Source organism: Ovis aries, chromosome 12 (genome assembly GCF_016772045.2).
Source record: "Ovis aries strain OAR_USU_Benz2616 breed Rambouillet chromosome 12, ARS-UI_Ramb_v3.0, whole genome shotgun sequence".
Lineage (NCBI taxonomy): Eukaryota > Metazoa > Chordata > Mammalia > Artiodactyla > Bovidae > Ovis > Ovis aries.
In genome coordinates, this window is record NC_056065.1 from 75,925,900 (window position 1) to 75,946,014 (window position 20,115).

The 20,115-nt window shown below is 43.2% G+C and overlaps 1 protein-coding gene across 12 annotated transcripts in view; it reads right to left on the minus strand.

The window, feature by feature from the left end:
* Window positions 1-20,115, minus strand: part of DENND1B (DENN domain containing 1B) — a 271,609-nt gene that overhangs the window by 17,012 nt on the left and 234,482 nt on the right. The gene's annotated exons all lie outside the window — the stretch shown is intronic.

Genomic DNA, 20,115 nt, shown 5'->3' on the forward strand with positions numbered 1-20,115 from the left:
ATCAGGCCAAATCTAATGAAACAGCCCTGTTTCTGTGATTGAGAATAATCTCTGAGGTCCTGATAATCGCACGTGGGGAGACTGCCAGGAAAGCTGTAAAAGATACTGGAGTGGCCCCAGATTGCTGGTGTGCTTTCCCAGGAACGTTAGGAGTGCTGTCAGGCGTCTCACGGCGGGCTCGCCGGACGCTCCGGAGGTCTGCAGCGTCCACAGGCTCCGTTTATAACCCCGCGGCCGCCAGAGGCACCTGGCGGAGGCTGATGGCGGCAGGAATGCCTCCATCCACAGAGACGCCCGCCTCGCATAGCTGCAGTTACTCCGGGGCGGACAAGGGTGGTTCTGGTGTCTGTCAGCACATGTGTTTCAGGACTCCTGACTGTCTGTGTGTCTGTTCTATGGACTACCCAACCAGTTTTTTTGCATCTTACTGGTTTTCTCATTAGCTAATGAACCAAATAAAACAAGGGAGTTATAATTCAACCCTTTATTTAAAAACTGTTTTTAAATCACGCAGTTAGTGTCTCCTGGGTAAGTGAATACCTCCATAATAGGAAAGGAGTTTAGGCTGAATACTTCAATTAATTTAAAACTGATAAGAAAACAGTTCCATGCAGTTGCTCAGTCATGTCCGACTCTCGCTAAGTCGTGCCCAACTTCTCGTGATAAGAAAACACGTATTGCCAACAAAGGTCCATCTAGTCAAGGCTATGGTTTTCCAGTAGTCATGTATGGATGTGAGAGTTGGACTGTGAAGAAAGCTGAGTACCGAAGAATTGATGCTTTTGAACTGTGGTGTTGGAGAAGACTCTTGAGAGTCCCTTGGACTGCAAGGAGATCCAACCAGTCCATTCTAAAGGAGATCAGCCCTGGGATTTCTTTGGAAGGAATGATGCTAAAGCTGAAACTCCAATACTTTGGCCACTTCATGCGAAGAGTTGACTCACTGGAAAAGACTTTGATGCTGGGAGGGATTGTGGGCAGGAGGAGAAGGGGACGACAGAGGATGAGATGGCTGGATGGCATCACTGACTCGATGGACATGAATCTGAGTGAACTCTGGGAGTTGGTGATGGGCAGGGAGGCCTGGCATGCTGCAATTCATGGGGCTGCAAACAGTTGGGACACGACTGAGCGACTGAACTGAATGTAAAAATGACGGCACTGTGCTAAGGGGCCGATATGGGCATCTTCAGCATCTACGAGTGTTACACTCATTAATTCAGCAAAGCTTAGAGAAACATTCCTTTGAAAGGACACTAGGCACTGGGCTACATGCTAGGATGAGGATGACTGAGAACAGGGCTCCTTGCCCTCATGGAGACTGTGATCTAGTTAAGGAAACGTGAATTAAATTGAATAAAATGAGCCTACCAGGATGACCACAGGAGCTGGTACTAAGTTATGGCTGCAGTGAGGAATGTGACCTCATCAAGGAGACCAAGGGATGGCTTCGCATGAAAAACGTCTGAGTTGAGCTCTGAAAGCTCAGTAGGAATTAAGATGATAAGAGGAAGTAAAACATGCAAAGGTTCTGTGGTGGGACGACCAGGGCCGACCCAATGGACTCAAAGATGCTTATGGCGTCCCAGGGGTCAGAGCCTGGGTGGCGCACAGGGTTACTGAAGGGCCCGCTGGCCTTGCAGTTACCCTGCTGACCACTAGATGGCAGGTGCATACTAAGAAGGTGCAGGGCTGGACCAGCAAACTTTTAGACAGGTCACAGGAAGTGGGGGATCAGAGGCCCAGCAGGGAAGGGTGGGCGGGGAGAGACCCTGCCTTTCAGACCCTGATGATGGAGGGCAGCAGAAAGCCACTCCCTGTCTCCGGGACGTCCTGAAAGCCACTCTGTGCTCTGTGGAGGGAAGCAGCTACCACACCTCACTGAAGACATTCTCAGCACCTCTTCACGCCACAAACACCCACTGCACGCATGCTACCGTCTTCTGTGCTGCAGGCACACAAGAAAAGACGATGTTCCTGCCTCTTGAGAAGTTTTTCAAAGGATGAACATGCTGAATACTGAATGTAATAAAGCACCTACAAATATCAACATACTCTTCCACAGATATAACTGCTCTCAGCGTTTTGATCACCGATGAAAACTTATTAAGTGCCATTAATACTGATCATGACTCACGTCCAACTGTAACATTCCTAATAAGTAGGTGCTGTTAACAGACGAAAAGTACTAACAACACAGGATCTTGACTACATCCTTTAAGTAATGGTGAACTCTGCGATCAACAAGGAGGTCTCAAAGTCCCTCTGAGCTGCACAGACCTGGTGCAGCTGAACCCCAGCCATGGTCACCCACCAGTGCCCTGGAGGTTGTGCAAACAAGCAGATAACCGCTGGCATTCGCAGCGGTCACGAGAGCCAGCTCTACACAAGAAAGGGTACATTTCTGGATGCAAAAAGGTGTCATAAGGGAACAAAATTAGCAGAATTTCACATCCCTCTGATGCAAAGAATTACAAATAATAAATAATTGAATGTCCCACCTCTTCAATCACACTCCTACTGGTAGGTTCTAAACACACATAATGACAAAATCAAAATTTTCTCACAAGGAAATTTAAAATATAAAGTATATATCCTGTATATGTGAAAACATATTATTTTAGAAATGATAACCACTGTATAGAAGGGATGCTTACTAAAAATGTGAAAAAATAGTAAGCTAGTGCAAAACAAACAAAAAAACTGGTTACCAGTGTGGAATGAAATTTATTAGAGAAGATATCCTATTATCTTCTCAGAATAGCTCAGCCTCTGGTGAGACATAGAGTGAGACACAGAGAATGGGCTGGGGAAGACCAGCAGGAAGAGCAGATGCAGGAGAAGGCAGAGGTAGGGGGTCAGCTTACAGCACCAGCAAACCTCACGTCTCTTGAGGCCTCGAGAAAGGCGTCTGGCTCAGCTGCAGCAAGCAAGACGATGGTTCCCCCAAAGCACATCAGAGCACACAGCGAGGATCCAACCCTATGCACAAGGAGGCTGTTGCCCTGCAGTGACCATTTCCGTCACTAGATGGCAGACAGATCTAACACTAAGGCAAAACGCTGTGTCAGCTGAAACCCGCAGGAGAGCTGGGGGGCTAGGGATGAGTAACTGATATAGGCAGATGAGTAGGAAAATACAAGTTTTCAGAGTTCACAAAATTGAGATGCTTGTAATATATGAGTTTTCTGAAAGTAGGTACTCTTTGTAGTACTGTCCCCATTTTAGAGTTGAAGTGACTGAGGTCCAGAGTGTGACTTGGCTTTCCCCAAGTCGGCAGCACCCCCTGGGCTTATGCATTCTGCAGCCTAAGACAAAAAAACACCTGCGTGAAATATGGGAATAAACTATAAAGAGAGCAACTATACAGAACTGCAGTGGTGATACCTTAAAAATACATGGCAGTCTGCAATTGGAAAAGAGGCTTAAAAACATGCATGTGGTAATTTTTACAGGTGGTGAAAACACAGAGTTAAGTGGCTTACTCATGACTTAACCGTGTTAGATGTGTTTTTGATCATGCTTTAAACACCTGCTTTATCACACACTTCGGTAAGCCTTTTCCCTACTTTGCGTATCAGGGAACCAAAACCTTAGTGACGTGATGCATCCTGAGTAAGATCAGACAATTAGTGACAGAGCTAAGACAGTGTTCTGGCCCCCTGAACAGCACTCTTCATTATAATTACGCTAGATAAGTCTGTCCTCGGAGACTCAGAAAAAATAAATGTCTGAGAATTAACCTGAGAAAGACTTTCTTAAAACGGCAAGTCTTAACCTCAATTTAAAAAACAGGTAGTAGTTACAGGAGAATCAACAATGCTACTGTCCAGGCAGGTGAAATAGCAGGGTGAAGAGATAAAGAGATTTAGCACACTTTCCCAAAGATATTTCTGTCAGGGCAAGAAAGTAAACTGGAAGGTTTTAGCAAGATACATGTTTGGTGACATCTGATGAATTCGGGTGATGAAGGGCTTTTATTATCTAGGCGGCACTCCTACCAATGCAGGAGATGCAGGAGACACTGGCTCAGTCCCGGGGTCAGGAAGATCCCCTAGAGATAGGCATGGCAACCGACTCCAGTGGACTCGTGCCCGTAGAATCCCATGGACAGAGGAGCCTGGCGGGCTACACTCCATGGGGTTACAAAGAGTTGGACACGACTGAAGTCACTAAGCACAGCATGTAAGGAGACACAGTGGAATATAAGTACCAGAATTCTATTACTGAGCAGGTGAGTATCAATGAGGCTAGCTCAGGAGGAAAGACTTTGGGCCAGATACATCCGTGAGCCTCTCGCCAGCCTCCCAGTCCACAGCCATTCTGCCCTCTCTGCCAGCTTTACCCACTTCGTTCTCTGTCACTCAGCTGTCACCTGATACACACTCTCTCATGAAAGCAGTGTTTTGTGAGTACATTCCTGCCTTACCAAGTTCTGGAGACCAGGAATCGTATGTTACAGTTCATTTTGCTTCTAATTCCACTTCCATTTTGAATGCAAAAAGCAGTGAAAAAGAATGCCAATTCCTACCCCAACAATAAGAAAAGGCTGGGTGATATTTGAGGGAAAAAAAAATTCTTTCTTAAACCTATCAAAATGCTGAGTTGTAAGGCAACCAATAAAATGAATTCCATAAAGTTACAAGCCCCTCCAAGGAGAGATAAGAGACAGGATCTATTTCATCCTTGGCAAAGAGCACACACACACACACACACACAGACACACACACAAGGGAAGCCAGCATATAAACAGGGAAGAAGAAACATGCTCCAGTGTAATAAAGACCACAAGTGGACTAACACGTCAGTCTGGAAGAGCTGGGAGTCTCAATGACAAGGGCCGTTTGTGCTCACCAGCTCTTCTCCACAGATAACACCCTGTAATTTCATCTGCCTTATCAGGGAACCCGACCGCCTGATGCTGAAGAGAATGACTGGGCAAGACCAGAGTGTGAAAGCACTCCTTTGTGGGTGTGGGCCTGCAGGAGACAAGCAGGAAGCCCCACTGAGGGTCACTGGCTTACACACAGCAGCAGCCTCAGCCCAGGGAGGAGGCACAGAAGCACAGACATGCCCGGGGAGGAGCAGGGCCCTGGGAGGAACAGGGTCTCCATGGATGCCAAGCAGAAGTCCACCCCCACGAGGGAGGGGCAGGCGGCCCAAAAATTGCCCAGGACCAGTCACAGAGAAAGGGGGTGTGTCCACCATTGGGAGGAAGCGGTGCTGAGAAGGCCCCACACCTGGGCCCCAGGGGGTGCAGCCCGTGAAGACCAAAGCCGGACCAGAGCACAGAAAACCCCTGGGCTTAGGACCACGTGTCTCTGGCCAGCAACACACACTAGCTGCTAAGGGAGGCGTGCGAACGTCAGAGAGACTTCCTCTGTGGCTCGGGAGAGGGACTGCTGACGGCTGAAGGTGAAGGAGGAACACAGAAAACCCTCCATCAACTCCACAGGAAGTACTCCACAGGAAGTACTCCACAGGAAGTACTCCACAGGAAGTACTCCACAGGAAGTACTCCACAGGAAGTACTCCACAGGAAGTACTCCACAGGAAGTACTCCACAGGAAGTACTCCACAGGAAGTACCCCCTCCACAGGAAGTACCCCCTCCACAGGAAGTACCCCCTCCACAGGAAGTACCCCCTCCACAGGAAGTACCCCCTCCACAGGAAGTACCCCCTCCACAGGAAGTACCCCCTCCACAGGAAGGAAGTACCCCACCAACGGCAGCCACTTCAGGGGATGATGTCAACACAAAACCCCACCCAGCTCAACCTGTGGTGCACCCCGCCTCTGATGGATGGCATCACAGCATTTCTGGGTGTGAGTACTATTTAACTTCCTCTACTGCTTTTTCACACAGGGGGCCCATCACTCAACAACCACTACACATAAAAACTGAGAACTAAAAAGAAGGACAATGCACATAAATGGATGGGATGACAGCAGAGAGATGGAATCTATGAGAGTTAAGTTGAACGACAGAAATGTAAAAGACATATAATACAAAAGATAAACCATTCTTTGGGCTCCCCAGCAATCTGAAACAGGTCAATAAAAATGATCTAAACTGGCATTTCTATACACTAACAATGGTCTCTCTGAAAAAAGACAATGCCATTTACAATAGCATCAAAAAACAATAAAATACAAAGAAATAAATTTAACCAAGGAAGTGAACGATCTATACAACAAAACCTTTAACACATCGATGAAAGAAATTGAGAAATATGCAAATAAATGGAAAGATATCCTGTGTTCATGGACATGAAGAGTTAATATTGCTAAAATATTCATATGACCCACAGCCATCTATAGGTTCAATGCAATTACTATGAAAATCCCAATGCCATTTTTCATGAAAATTGGAAAAATAATCCTAAAACATACATGGAACCATAAAAGATGCCACATAACCAAATCAGCCTTAGAAAGAATAAAACTGAACTAACAAAGCTGGACTTCCTGGTTTCAAACTATATTACAAAGCTATAGTAATCAGAATAGTATGGTATTAGTATGAAAGATACATAAATCAATGGAACAGAATCATGAGCCTGGATATAAACTCATGCACTTACATTTAACAATGGTAACATTTAACAAAGGAGTCAAGCGTACTCAATGGTAGTCTGTATAATAAGTGGTGCTGGTAAAACTGGATATTCACATGAAAAAGAATGAAATTGCATGAATTTAACCTGGTATCACTCACAAAATGGCTTCCCAGGAGGTGCTAGTGGTAAAGAACCTCCCTGCAAATTCAGGAGACATAAGAGACATGAGTGCGATACCTGGGTCAGGAAGATCCACTGGAGGAGGCCATAGCAACCCACTCCAGCATTCTTGCCTGGAAAATCCCATGAACAGAGGAGCCTGGTGGGCTATGGTCCATAGGGTTGCACAGTGTCGGACACGACTGAAGTGACTTGGCACACAGGCACATTCACAAAAATTAACTCAAAATTGGTTAAGGACTTAAATGTAAGATGTGAAACTGTAAGTACTCGGAGAGTAGAAGAAAATATGGGGGAAAAGCCCCCTGTTACTAGTCTTGACAATGATTTTTTTGGATATGACACCAAAAGCACAAGCAAAAAAAGCAAAATCAACAAGTGGAGCTACATCGAGCTAAAACGCTTCTGCACAGCAAAATAAACCATCAACAAAATCAAAGTTTCCCCCACTCTCATGGGATGGAAGAAATTATTTGCAAATCATGTATCTGATAAGGGATTAATATATAGAATATATAAGAAACTCATACAACCCGAACAATAACAATAGCAAAAGTTGTAAATATCTGATTAGAAAATGGACAGATGACTTGAATAGACATTTTTTCCAAAGAAGACAGACAAATGGCCATGAAGTACTTTGAGGAGGTGTTGAACATCACTCGTCCTCAGGAAAAGGCCGATCATGACCACAGTGAGATACCACTTCACGCCTGTTAGAAGGACCATCATCAAAGAGACAAGAGGAAACAAACGCTGAAGAACGGCGTGGAGAAAAGGGAGCCCTTGTGCACTGTTGGTGGAAATGGAAGTCAGCACAGCAATAGCAGAAAACAGTAGAGAGGCTCCTCTGAAAACTGAAAGCAGTCACCATACAATCAGCAGCCCCACCCCCGGAGTATTGTCAGAAGGAAGTGAGATCGCTGTCTTGTAGAGATCCCCATCTTGTAGAGGTCCCCACTGCAGGATTATTCAACAGCTAAGATATGGAAACAACTCAAACTGTCCATCGGTGGATGAACAGATAAGAGAAAATGCCGTACTTACATATGTGGTGGGATACCATTCGGCCATAGAATGAAATCCTGCTATTTGTGACAGCCGGGATGAACCTGGAGGGCGTTATGCTAAGTCAGTCCGAGAAAGACAAACACTGCATGACCTCATTTACTTGCGGAACCTAAAACAGCTCAACTCTTAGAAAGGAGCCCGCTGGTTACCAGGGACTGGGGACTGGGTGGAGGGGTTGCTGGGGAGCTGCGGTCAAAGCGTACAAACCTGCCCTCACCAGATGAGCAAGCCCAGGGGCTTAGAGAGCACAGGGACTCCGGTTCGCAGTGCCGTGCTGGGCGCCTGAAAGCTGCAGCAGAGGGATCCTCAGTACCCTCACCCCAGTAAGGGGACAGCAGTTACGCGAGGTGAGGGACGCGTGAACTACCCTTACTGGGGCAAACACGTCCCACCAGGCGCGTGTACGAAACTTCAAACAGAAAACACAAATTGAAACACAAAGGGAAAGGGGGCCAGGGGTAAACAAACACAAACGAAAGACGGAGCAGAAGAGCCAAGAGCCTTGGGGATCCCTCAGCGGGTCCAAGTGCTGCTCCCCACACGGGCGGCTGCACCCGGGGGAGGTGCTGCAGTCTCAGGTGGGCCAGGACAGCATCCCCTCATTCTTATCAGGTGGCCAGCGGGTGCTGTAAGAACAGGTTCCATCATGGCACTAACTGGAATTTCTGCAGGGGATCTATGTGGGTGTGAACAGAAGTAGCTTCGATGTTGTACAGACGTTAAGGCTAAGAGACTAGAAGAGGGTAGGAAAGTGGCTCAAGTTCAAGTGAGAGGCCAGGCTGGTTTCCTGGTCCAGGTCTGTAATACTCCAAAACTTGAGATCTTGGCATTCCTACATGGGGTCTTCCTGGTCAGTGAGGAGGGTGATGTTAAGGTGTGAACAGGAGGAGTAAATAGGCCAGTGAAGGAGCATCTGTCTGAGTTGGTCAATGACGGTCATTTACAGGTCGTCAACGGAGGCAAGTGACCCAGGCCGAGCAGGTGGCCATGCTCAGAAGCAGCACAGGACCTCGGAGGCTGTAAGCCAGCCACCGCAGGTACTCAGGTCGCTTTGTGTGGAACTGAATGCGATACACACTCCACGAGGGTGCTGTCCACACTTGGCCCACCCTACAGCACTAACTGCATCCATGGACGCTTATTTTAATTAACATTGTTATTAAGTTGAGGACCACTCTGGAATTAGACCAAAGAAATCATCACATTAGATTTCAGAGACAGAATAATTTGAATTCAGAACAGACCCTGGGACAGAAGTCCTTTTACTGATGTCAGCAAGTTCCCTCAGGTGGTTCTGACTTTCTTTAGGAAGTTCAGTTTGGCAAAAGAGTGTCTCAAAATCTTTTAGAAACACAGTGCTTTAGAATTCGCCTCTCCAGGGCTGATCAGAGAGGACATGAAAACCTTTCCAATGGCCTCACCGGCTAAAGGACCCTCTCTCCCCACCATGGTTACTGGGTAGAGGGTCTTGTCCTGAGCTCACATGCAGCACAGCTGTGAACAATTAGACCAGCTTTTCAGGACTGTTCCAATACCAAGCAACTTGTTCACTATAAGTATTTTAAAATACATTCTTATCTTCTTTAATATTTGACGAGGCAAATTTTGAGAGAGTTTTTGCAACTTTTCCATTCTGAAAGATTATTGATTGGTGTAAAAACAAGAGGTTGTAGAAAACTATTAAAACATTATTCTCAAAGCTAAATAAATAAGTAAATAAATAAATAATCCTTTGATAAATGGCAAACTATTTGCAATTTCACTTTTGCTGACAGGGGTTCAATAGCTCCACATTTTAAAAGGTTTCTTGGCACACAGCGAGTCCACACTATTTTCAATATGACCTAGCACTAGATTCCTTTCACTAGCTGAAGAGAAGATGTTTCTAGCTGGAACAAGCAGCTAAAACTGATTAGCAGAAACGTTTGATTTCCAACCACCTTAATAAACTATGTTTGTAAAAAGTACATGGTGAAGGAATAAAATATTTAATTTATGAAATAACTGTAGCTGGACTATATTTTTCAGGTCGCCATATCCACACATAATAAGTATAAATGTGTGTATATGTGTGGAGTCACCAAACGGTTTCAGTATTGAAGGCGGCAAGACTCTGAACAGAAACTGCAATTCTATCTGGGTTTCAAATGCGTTATTTTACAAATGTCAGAGCCTGATGAAGGCCAAGAGGGATGAGAGCACAGTGCAATCACCAGGGTTAGACTCGAGCGCTGGAAAGACCATGAAGAACCTTGAGATAAGGTGGTCTTGTTGTGTAACTCGTTAAGATATTTATCTACTGCGCTAGTATTTTATGTTCTGCACCAGGAAATAGAACCATGTGTAACAGACATAAATCCAGCTCCAATTAAAATCAGGTCCCATAATACTCTGAGGCAGCACATCTATTGACACTCCTGACAGTTTCTCTCTCCTGGGGATGCTAAGCGGCAGCAGCAGGAACCCCTACAAAGACAAGACTGGCTTTTCTTTTCATCGGCACTAACACTGATCTCTGACCAACCTGAAAAGCAGTTCTTACACACAAAACGGGAAGACAACCACCATTTCTGTATCACAGGATGCCTAGGAAAAAAGTAAGAATCTGTCTATAAAACTTGGAATAGAGAGCTGTCATCATTTTCACCAAAAGCCCTTAAAATAATTAAAGATTCCCAAGAAGAGAGTTAAACAGAACAGAGAGATCTTTGTGGTGTGATTATGGATGTGAATTCTAGAATGGTCCTGAAAGTGAGTGTTAGTGTCTCAGTGGTGTTCAGCTCTTTGTGACCCTATGGACTGCAGCCCTCCAGGATCCTCTGTCCATGGAATTCTCTAGGCAGGAATACTGGAATGGGATTTCACTTGCTTCTCCAGGGGATCTTCCTGACCCGGGGATCAAACCCACGTCTCTTGCGCTGGCAGGTGGATTGTTTACCATCCGAGCCATGAGGGAAGCTCAATTTAAATTTAAGATTTAAGCTCAAGAGAAATTTATGTATGTTTTTGTCTCAAGACTTTGTGATAAATGACACAGCCAATTTTGCCAATAAATCTGAAGAGTAAAATTATAACATTAAAAAGGTACATTTCAACCTAAAAAGATCTCATAGAATACAGGGAACATTGTCACCTAAGTCTTTATAATATACTAGGTACTGTTCATTTTAGAAATGAAGTCCTGGCCAGTTGGCGAAAGGAGTTGGTTTTGAATTATTTCTTTGAAAAGATAATATTCTTGAACAATTTTATGACAATATAAAATTTTCAAATGTGTATTCAGTTGTGTCTCTAAGAGAGAGAGGCAAATCTTATAAACTTAATGTCTGTGCAACCATCTTCTTCAAGGAAAGAAAATACTACATGAACTCACTAGAGGGCACCCTTGTCACCCATAACTGAGGTTTTGGGGGTGAGGGTGGGGGCACAGATGTTAACTGTAATCAAATTTGACATGTTCAAAATTAATATTATTTCAACAGAAAACAACAGAAAAAATAACTTTATTTAAATCAACAATAGGGTACCCAAATTTTCAAACTGAACTTAAAAGATCAATTTTATAGATTAGTGACACTACTATAAACTAGACCAAATGGATGCTATGTGAAAGAATACCTTTTGGACAAAGACTGCTAAGCCATGATTCATGTAGGCAGTACTTCTTATGGGCATCTTTTAGTAGAAACACACTTAAGCTATTTTTGAAAAATATTTTATCATTTGAAACTCTCAGACTTTAATACTTCTCTAATCCTTTCTGATCACTTTAATTCAACATTTTACCTTAATCACAGTAACACAATTCTCAGTACTGAACCAAAGTAAACAGAGTGCTAAAAACAAAAAATTAATGGTTTTTCTGGCTTAACATGATTTGGTTAAACATATTTTTATTTCTTTGTAAGATTTATATTAAGTATTTTTTCCAAATATCTGGCCCTCCTCCTTCACAACCTAGTTCCTCCCCCTTCCCCTGAGGTCACAATTATTCTTCTCATTGTGATTTACAATCTCTTTTTTCTTGCCCAGAAGAAGCAAGAGGCTACTTCCCTCTAAACCAGTGACTCTGCCATTTCTTTCTTGACTGATAAAGCAAAGCTATTCAATGGACTGTATTTTCGAAAGATCCCAACAAGTGTGTCATTTTCTGAAATCTAGTATGTCACCTAAGCAAGAGACACTGTCCTTAATTACACTGATTTTATCCCCAGGTTCTACTGAATTTCAGTGATGAAAAGTGTGTCATAAACACACTATAAGCCACACCCTACTAGGGTGGATATCCCACCATTCATTAAGCTTAGGAACTAATAAGCAAGAGAATCTAAGTTTTTATTTCTTCCTGTTAATTTCACAGAAACGATTTCATTGGCAGGATTTTAACACATTGAGATTTTACTCTGTATAAAATGTAAACCACCTGACTGCTCATATTTAAAACATGCTTACACATGGGGATTTAAATTCCCATTCAACTGAAATGTGGCTTTGAAATGCCTTACCTGCAAGTCTCCACAGGCCAGAAAGGCATATGTAACTTCTAAGCACGTTATTTAAAGATGAGTTTACATTACTCATCAATTATAAAATGGGCTCACTGCTGCTGTACTGTATTCCAAATCTACTAGGAAGATTTACAAACCAATAAAAACATAGGCTTAAAAAGACAGGAATTGCATTTGAAGTGTACGTTATCACCTTATATAATGGGCAAAAAAAAAAGGAAAATCATGTAGACGGTATATTATGGCATAAACATCTTCCTTATTTCTGCACTCAAAAGAACTTTTCCTATCTTGGACTACTAGTCTGTTTGTGAATGTATTTGAAAAACAGAGTAAGTGGCCGCTAATTTAATAGTAGCTGGTCCTATTAGGAGGAATTACGACTGTTGAGTATATTTGTAAACACTGTTTTTGGGTTTAAGTCTTGACTGCATTCCAAGTGTGGGTATTTGTCAACAGTCACACAGCTTACAGTACAAATGCAAAAAATAACCTTCCTTTCATGTTTCCTCATGCAGCTCTTACATAATTAACTAGATACGCTGAAAATAAAGCTGAGGGGATTGCCACTCGGCCCAGACATGAAATAGTTAAGAGTGATATATGTGCCAGGGTTTTAATGGGGCTGAACAACAGAAAGCCTCAACGCTCCACTTTCACTTGATTTTACTGTGCTGGTTTTGCTTGCTTAGGGCCATCCATCTGTTAAGGTTGATGCGTCATACAGCGACACTCCTGCTCACTGTTCACTAGGCTAGTGTTGTGTGTGTGTACACACCTGTGAGACACACAGACAACACACGTTACAATGATTGGAGAAGTTAAAAATGGCTAATATTATTAAATATGGAGCAGTGTCTTAGGTTCATATAAGTTTTGCATATGACTTAATTTCTCATTCTTAGAAAATTCCAATGCATTTTTACAAGCCAGCACTTTAAAATGTAATTGTAGATGAGACTTGGCCTAGACATTGTGTGGTAAGTCAGCGGTGTTTTGTTCTAAAATGAAGCGGACGAAAGGAGGTGGGGCTGCAGTCGAGAACAGCGCGGCTCCGGCCGTGACTGTGGCCGTATTCTCCCTGGACACGACTGGGCCTGTTCTCAGTAAAACCAGAGGAGGCGGCTCTCCCTGGAGCCCTGTTAGGCTGGGGCTGCTGCCCGAACTGTCATCTGCACACAAAAGGGAAGAGGGCTGGGTTTCACAAACGGGAAGCCTAATTGGGAGAGCTCCTTGGCTGTACCCTTGACATTTATTTAAGCCTCATCAACAAAACGGGAAATAACCCTACTAATTAGCAGACCAACACACAAATTACTGTTTGCTGGAAGTGGATACAGACTCACAATCCACTTCAAAATTAGGCTAAGCAACAGAAGCTTGAAACAACACACATTTTAGTTTCTGCTCTTTTCTGCAGCACATAGATTATAAATTTTGATTTTTTTTAACTTTAAAATACATTCTTAGAATTTAAATGACCCAAATCTCATTTTCCTCTTCTGAAAAATGGATGAAGATAAAGTGTTGCAGTTACACAAGTCTGGCTGGAAAACTGGAAACAGGAGGTTCTTCATAGAGTCGAGACGGACTTCTCAAATGGATAGCAAACAGACGAGGAGTGGATGCGTCAAGCCCACATTCTTTGTGTTGATAATCTGACAATACAATGGCACTTAATGTCTTAGGAACTGACAAGCCAAGAGATTTCTTGGTTAAAATAAATACATAAATAAAGAGCTGTGTATTTTTTTCCACATCATGAACTGGGATCTAAGGGCATCTCTTCTTGGAATGAAGACAGGTAATCTTAGGGTCCACAGTGACTGAAGGATCGTTAGTGCCTCTGGGAGTGACCGAGAGAGAAGGGAGTCAGATGTGCCACTGCTACAGAAGACCTGAAGCTCAACACGCGTGTCCGTGTACGAATGGACAGCTGCCGACGGCTCAGTGCCTCTTGTGTGGCAGATACTCTATATACATTGTCTACCATGGCTGCAGCATCCTAGGGAGGTAGCATGTATCATTACTATCATTCCACAAATGCAGAAACTAAGGCTTGGGGCTTCCCAGGTGGCGCAGTGGTGAAAGAATCCACCTGCTAAATCAGGAGATGCAAGAGACATGGGTTGGATCCCTGGGTGAAGAAGATCCCCTGGAGGAGGAAATGGCAACCCACTCCAGTGTTCTTGCCAGGATAATCCCATGGACAGAGGAGCCTGGCGGACCACAGTCCATGGAGTTGCAGAGCTGTGTTTGGCTCCAAGCTACGTGCCAGTACCTTTCTCAAAGTCAAGTCTTCCTGGCTGTAAGGTCCATACCCCTGTCAATAACAGCTCCTCTGCGAGCACCCTCTCCATGCAAAGGCAGGAGAGTCGTGGCCAGGGACCAGGCTCCACAACCAGTCCATCTGCTTTTCCATCCAGAGGACAAGATGCTTGGATGGCGTCACCGGCTCAATGGACATGAGTCTGTGCAAACTCTGGGAGATAGTGAAGGACAGGGAAGCCTGGCGTGCTGCAGTCCATGGGGTCGCAAAGAGTCAGACACGACAGCAACTGAACAACAACTCTTCTATCTAATACTGCAGAACTTTAGGCACATTTCTTAACCTCTCTGCTCCCAGTTTCTAAATCTGAAAAATCATGGGTAAAAAAAAAAAGTTCTCACTCTCGCTTGGATTGTTGGGAGTTTTAAACGAATCCTGTTGTACACACAAACAGACACATTCTGCTAACCAAGGAACCGCCCCTGCTCCTCCTGGTTGCCAAGGCTGCTCGAGCACACTTCAACATCACTTCAACTCTGTAATAACTCAGGTTTAAGAAACAGTAGTGAAAACATCAAAATTATCTGGATCACCAAATCCCGAAGGTCTCTGGAGAATCTTGCTTTCAGGTACCTGAATTTACTACCCAGCCAGTCTTTAGAGAACCTGGTCATGTGAATACTCAAATGGAAGAGGCTGCCTGGGCATAGGCCAGGACTAACAGGAGAGAGAGGTGGCACAGGAGGGAGGAGAGAGTGAATTCTGCAACAGGGTTGTTTCTGCTTGCAGCTTTTCCGTGTCTTTAAGCAGTTCAACTCTCACGTGAAAGCGGAGGCAACAGCCAGGAAGCTGGAGGTGGGGGGAGAGGGTGTTTCCAAGGGAGGCTCTGATGTGCCTGAGCCCCGCCCATTACAAGGCTACACAAGACCCTGTCTCTCCAAACGGGGATGCCCGTCTCCCCTGGGTGTGCCCTCTCCACTGTGAGCACCCAGTCCCAGGTCCCCAGATGGCATGAGCCTGCTCAAAGGCTTTCTAAACCTGTGTGTGCTATGAATCACGGGAGCTGTGGGGTTTTTTCTGTGTTCATGTCAGAGGCTAAGCACAGGAAGGGGGCTTAGCTCCTTACTACACTTTGTCACTGCAGTGAATCTTATCTAAGTGAATTTTATTTCTTTATTCCACAATTCTTTGTAAGATATTAATTTACTATTGGAAATAGGTAAAATATAAATGAGATGAATGTTAGTGTCTCTCACATATTTACTTATATCTAGATTCTTTCTTTAACCACATCTAACCATTCCCAGAACTGCTTCTGTATTTAACTGAGAGTCTTAATGTGCTCAGATCCGAACGTAACAACTTGGAGGGCCGGGAGTGAGAGACGTGATGATTTTGGGAATCATCACAGAGTAACACACACACACGACTCTAGCATCAGCTTTCGGTCTCCTCCACAAGATACTGCATCATATTTTGATCACATCAATGAAGCTGGATTATCTCCAAGAAGTGAACTGAGGAAGCGTCTGCAGTATCAGACCACAAAGAGAAGGCAGCAGACGGTGCCGCTCCCTCCCTCCGGATGTCTGTGCCCAAATGCAAATACTGTACCCTAAGGTCCTTTTGTTTGTGTGCGTGGCCCATCTCCTGGGAGAATGAAGGCCACGGCAGCCCATCAGATAGGCTGACCTTGACCTTAACCAAGCTTCAGGTTTGTGGGACAAAGATCCAGCCTCTGACGACCCCAAAATATAGACGGTTCTTTTTTCTTTCTTTGCAAAGATGACTTTTTGGAAAATAGCATTATAAAGCAATTAGAAATAGCAAAAATCCCTTGAGATACTGTCACAATCCTTAACACTGCCTCTCCGTTCACAGACACCCTCCCAGCACTGCTGGTAACATGGTCTCCCCCCATCCCATCCCTCAACGGTGAGAGCAGACGGAGCCAAAGACTAATGCCTGCTCTCTGTGCGCTTGATTATGTTCTTCAACAAGAACGCGGACTTGGGAACTGTGGTCCATTTCTAGTAGTTGTGTGAACTGAAGGCTTGCAAGCTCAGTGACGGGGCAGAGAAGCTGAGAAAGCTGATGTACAGAAGGCATGGTGATCAAATGTGCAGAGCACAGACCAGGTGAGAGGGAGACAGACACTGCTCTTCCAGGCCTCTGGCTCGAATCCTGCCCGGGGCCCGCATACTCCTGCACTTGGCTGTCCTAAGGAACAGGGAGATCCTCATGATACACGCCCTGCTGCTGTCTTACTCCACATGTGGTTGTGTATTTTTCCTAATGCTATGAAATTAGAGAGAGAATTCAGACCGGGGCTGGATGACAGTTTCAACTAGAGTGTGCCATGGTCTGCTTTTATAAATAAGCTGCTGACCACAAGTTGGCTGTCATTTCAGAGCACAGTTAACTATCAGCTCAGAGATGTGAAATTAGTACTGCAAGAAAACATGCAGCTGTGGGGAAAAAATAGTAAGGGTGGAAAGTAACAAGGAAAAAACTGCCAAAGGGCTCAAAATCTGCCTCTTTTGTTAGTGTGTGAATCTAAAACTAAACAGTCAAATTTCAATTACAGAAAAATACAATCAAAAGGTGAAAATATTATAAGTACTGGGCTGCAAGTGGTTAGAAATATAAACTCAAAAAATTTAGCTGTGAAAATACATATACAGAGATACATGTGTCTACTTATAAAATGGGAGATACATACATATACAGTGGCTGCACACATTACCTGAAACTCATATTTATCCCCCATAAAGATAGTTATTCAAACATTATCAGTATTTGCACAATAAATCTAAATATGCTGGCTTAATAAATTCTTATATACCAAGAAGGAAAATAAAACTGTAATTCTTAAAAGAACAAGCCCCACTTCTTTTAATTCTTGTTAAAGTCATGTCATGTCATGTTTACCTGAAAACCATAAAATGCCAATTAATGAATGCAGATAACTGTACTGATGATACTATGATAAGAGCCATGACTATTCACGGTAAGTATGAGTGACTGTAACCTACTGTCCTGTAAAGTTTTCTATAACTTGATATAATTTAATATAGTTTTCCCTGTCAGAAACTGTCTCTAGGAATTCAAAGAAAACAAAAACAGAAATCAGTCACGTATTTTCTAATTAAATTATCATAAAAATATGCCATGTTAAAAAAAAACAAAGATTTTTAAAATTAAATATGAGAAGCTAAAGTTAATTTTCTTAATTTAAAACTGTTATTTAAGATAGGCATCCCTCCAATTTAAGTGTTTTCTTTTTATCTTAAAGCATCCTACAGTTAACAAAGATTCCCATATTTTTTTCACAGTGAAGTCCAGTGAGCACACATAGTCCCGGGTAGGATAAATCCAACGAACACACCGAGACACACAGTAATCAAAGTTACAAAAATGAAAGACAAAAAAATATTAAAAGCAACAAGGGAAAAACAACAAATAATATACAAAGGAACTCCCATAAGGTTAACAGCTGATTTTTCAGGAGAAACTCTGCAGGCCAGAAGGGAGTGGCATGATATATTTAAACTAATGAAAGGGAAGAACCTACAACCAAGAATACTCTACCCAGCTAGGCTCTCATTCAGAGATGATGGAGAAATCAAAGCTTTACAGACAAGCAAAAGGTAAGAGAATCCAGCACCACCAAACCAACTTTGCAACAAATGCTAAAGAACTCAAGGCTGGTCAAAAATCAGCAACTTAAACCAACCTGTACATATACAGACTGCTATATCAACACCTCACGGGAACAACAAACCTCAAAATTACAATAGATACACACACGAAAGAGTAAAAGCAACCCAAACACAACACTCAAGACGGTCATCAAGCCACAAGAGAAGAGAACAAAAGAGGAAGAGAAGGAAAAAGACCTACAAAAACGAACCGGAAATGCTTAATGGCAACATGGAGACACATACCAATAATTACCTTAAACGTAAATAGACCAAATGGTCCAACCAAAAGACACGGACTGGCTGAACGCATACAAACACAAGACCTATATATATGCAGTCTACAAGAGACTCACCTCAGACCTAGGGACACGTATAGACTGAAAGTGAGGGGATGGAAGAAGGTATTCCATGCAAATGGAAATCAAAAGAAAGCTGTAGTAGCCATTCTCATAGCAGACAAAACAGACTTTAAAATAAAGACTGTTGTAAGGTTCAAAAAAAAAAAAAAGACTCTATATAATGATCAAGGGATCAATTCAAGAAGGAGATAAAACAATTGTAAATATATATGCACCCAACACAGGAGCACCTCAATATATAAGGAAAACAGTAACAACCATAAAGGGAGAAACCGGTAGTAACACAGTAATAGCAGGGACTGTAGCACCCTACTTTCATCAATGGACAGAACATCCAGGCAGAAAATCAACCTTAAATGACCCATTAGACTAGGCGGTCCAAAGTATAAATAACAGCATTCCATCCAAAAGCACGTTCTTCTCAGGTGCAGATGCAGTGTTCTCTATGACTGGCCACGTGCTGGGCCACAAGGCGGGCCTTGGAAAAGTTAAGAAGACTGAAATCATATCCAGCATGTTTTCTGATCACAACACTGTGAGATTAAAAATAAATTACAGGAAAAGGCTATGAAAAACACAAACATCTGGAGGCTAAACAATATGCTACTAAACAACCAATGGATCACTAAAGAAATCAAAGAAGAATTCAAAAATCCATTTATCGTGTTTTATACACACACACAGACACACATATGATCTAAGTACTCCAACATTAAAGCAGTAAACATTTTAGTTAAGTTTTTAAGCTATCGAAGTTTGAGAACAGACAAAGGGGAAGTGAACATTCTAATGATGGGAGAAGAATTAAGAAACTGATTGCAAATCCATCATTAATTTACAAGTTTATAAATGTATTCCAGTTAACAGGGAGAGCCAGAAAAGGCTCTTACCCTTGTGAGATAATTATTTCACTGAAAGGCTTGTTTCAGGTCATAGAACTAGCATTCACTGCCAATACACTGCAATTGAGCCATACTAACGTATGAAAGTATAAGCTTAACAAATAGATAAATCATAGAGAAGGCATTTTGTTATGTTATAAAAACAGCCCCTTAAAGCAGAGAACTTTTAAGTTTTTCCAAAATACCTAGAAAAGTACCTAACACATAATAGCTGTTGAATGACCGAATGAACGGGTCTTCTTTACAAAGGCTGAAGTTCTAGAGCACAGCCTTGTGGTCCTGCCCCATTCCTGAAGACGCAGGAAGCACTGCACTGAGTCTGTGGAGCCAGGGAAGCCACCTGCACACGGAGGTGGACACCCATCCCGCCTGGCCACTCATTACAAGACATCGGGCAAGTGATGTGACCATTCGGCAGTCAGCTTCCTTATGTCTAAACTGGGGGCTGTGATAAATGAAGCTTTGCAGCTGCTTCAAGTTCAATGGTTTCTTAACTTTAATCCACTAGCGAACTCCTTTCAAAAGGCAGTTTTCTAAGACCACTTAAAGTATGATATGGTGTG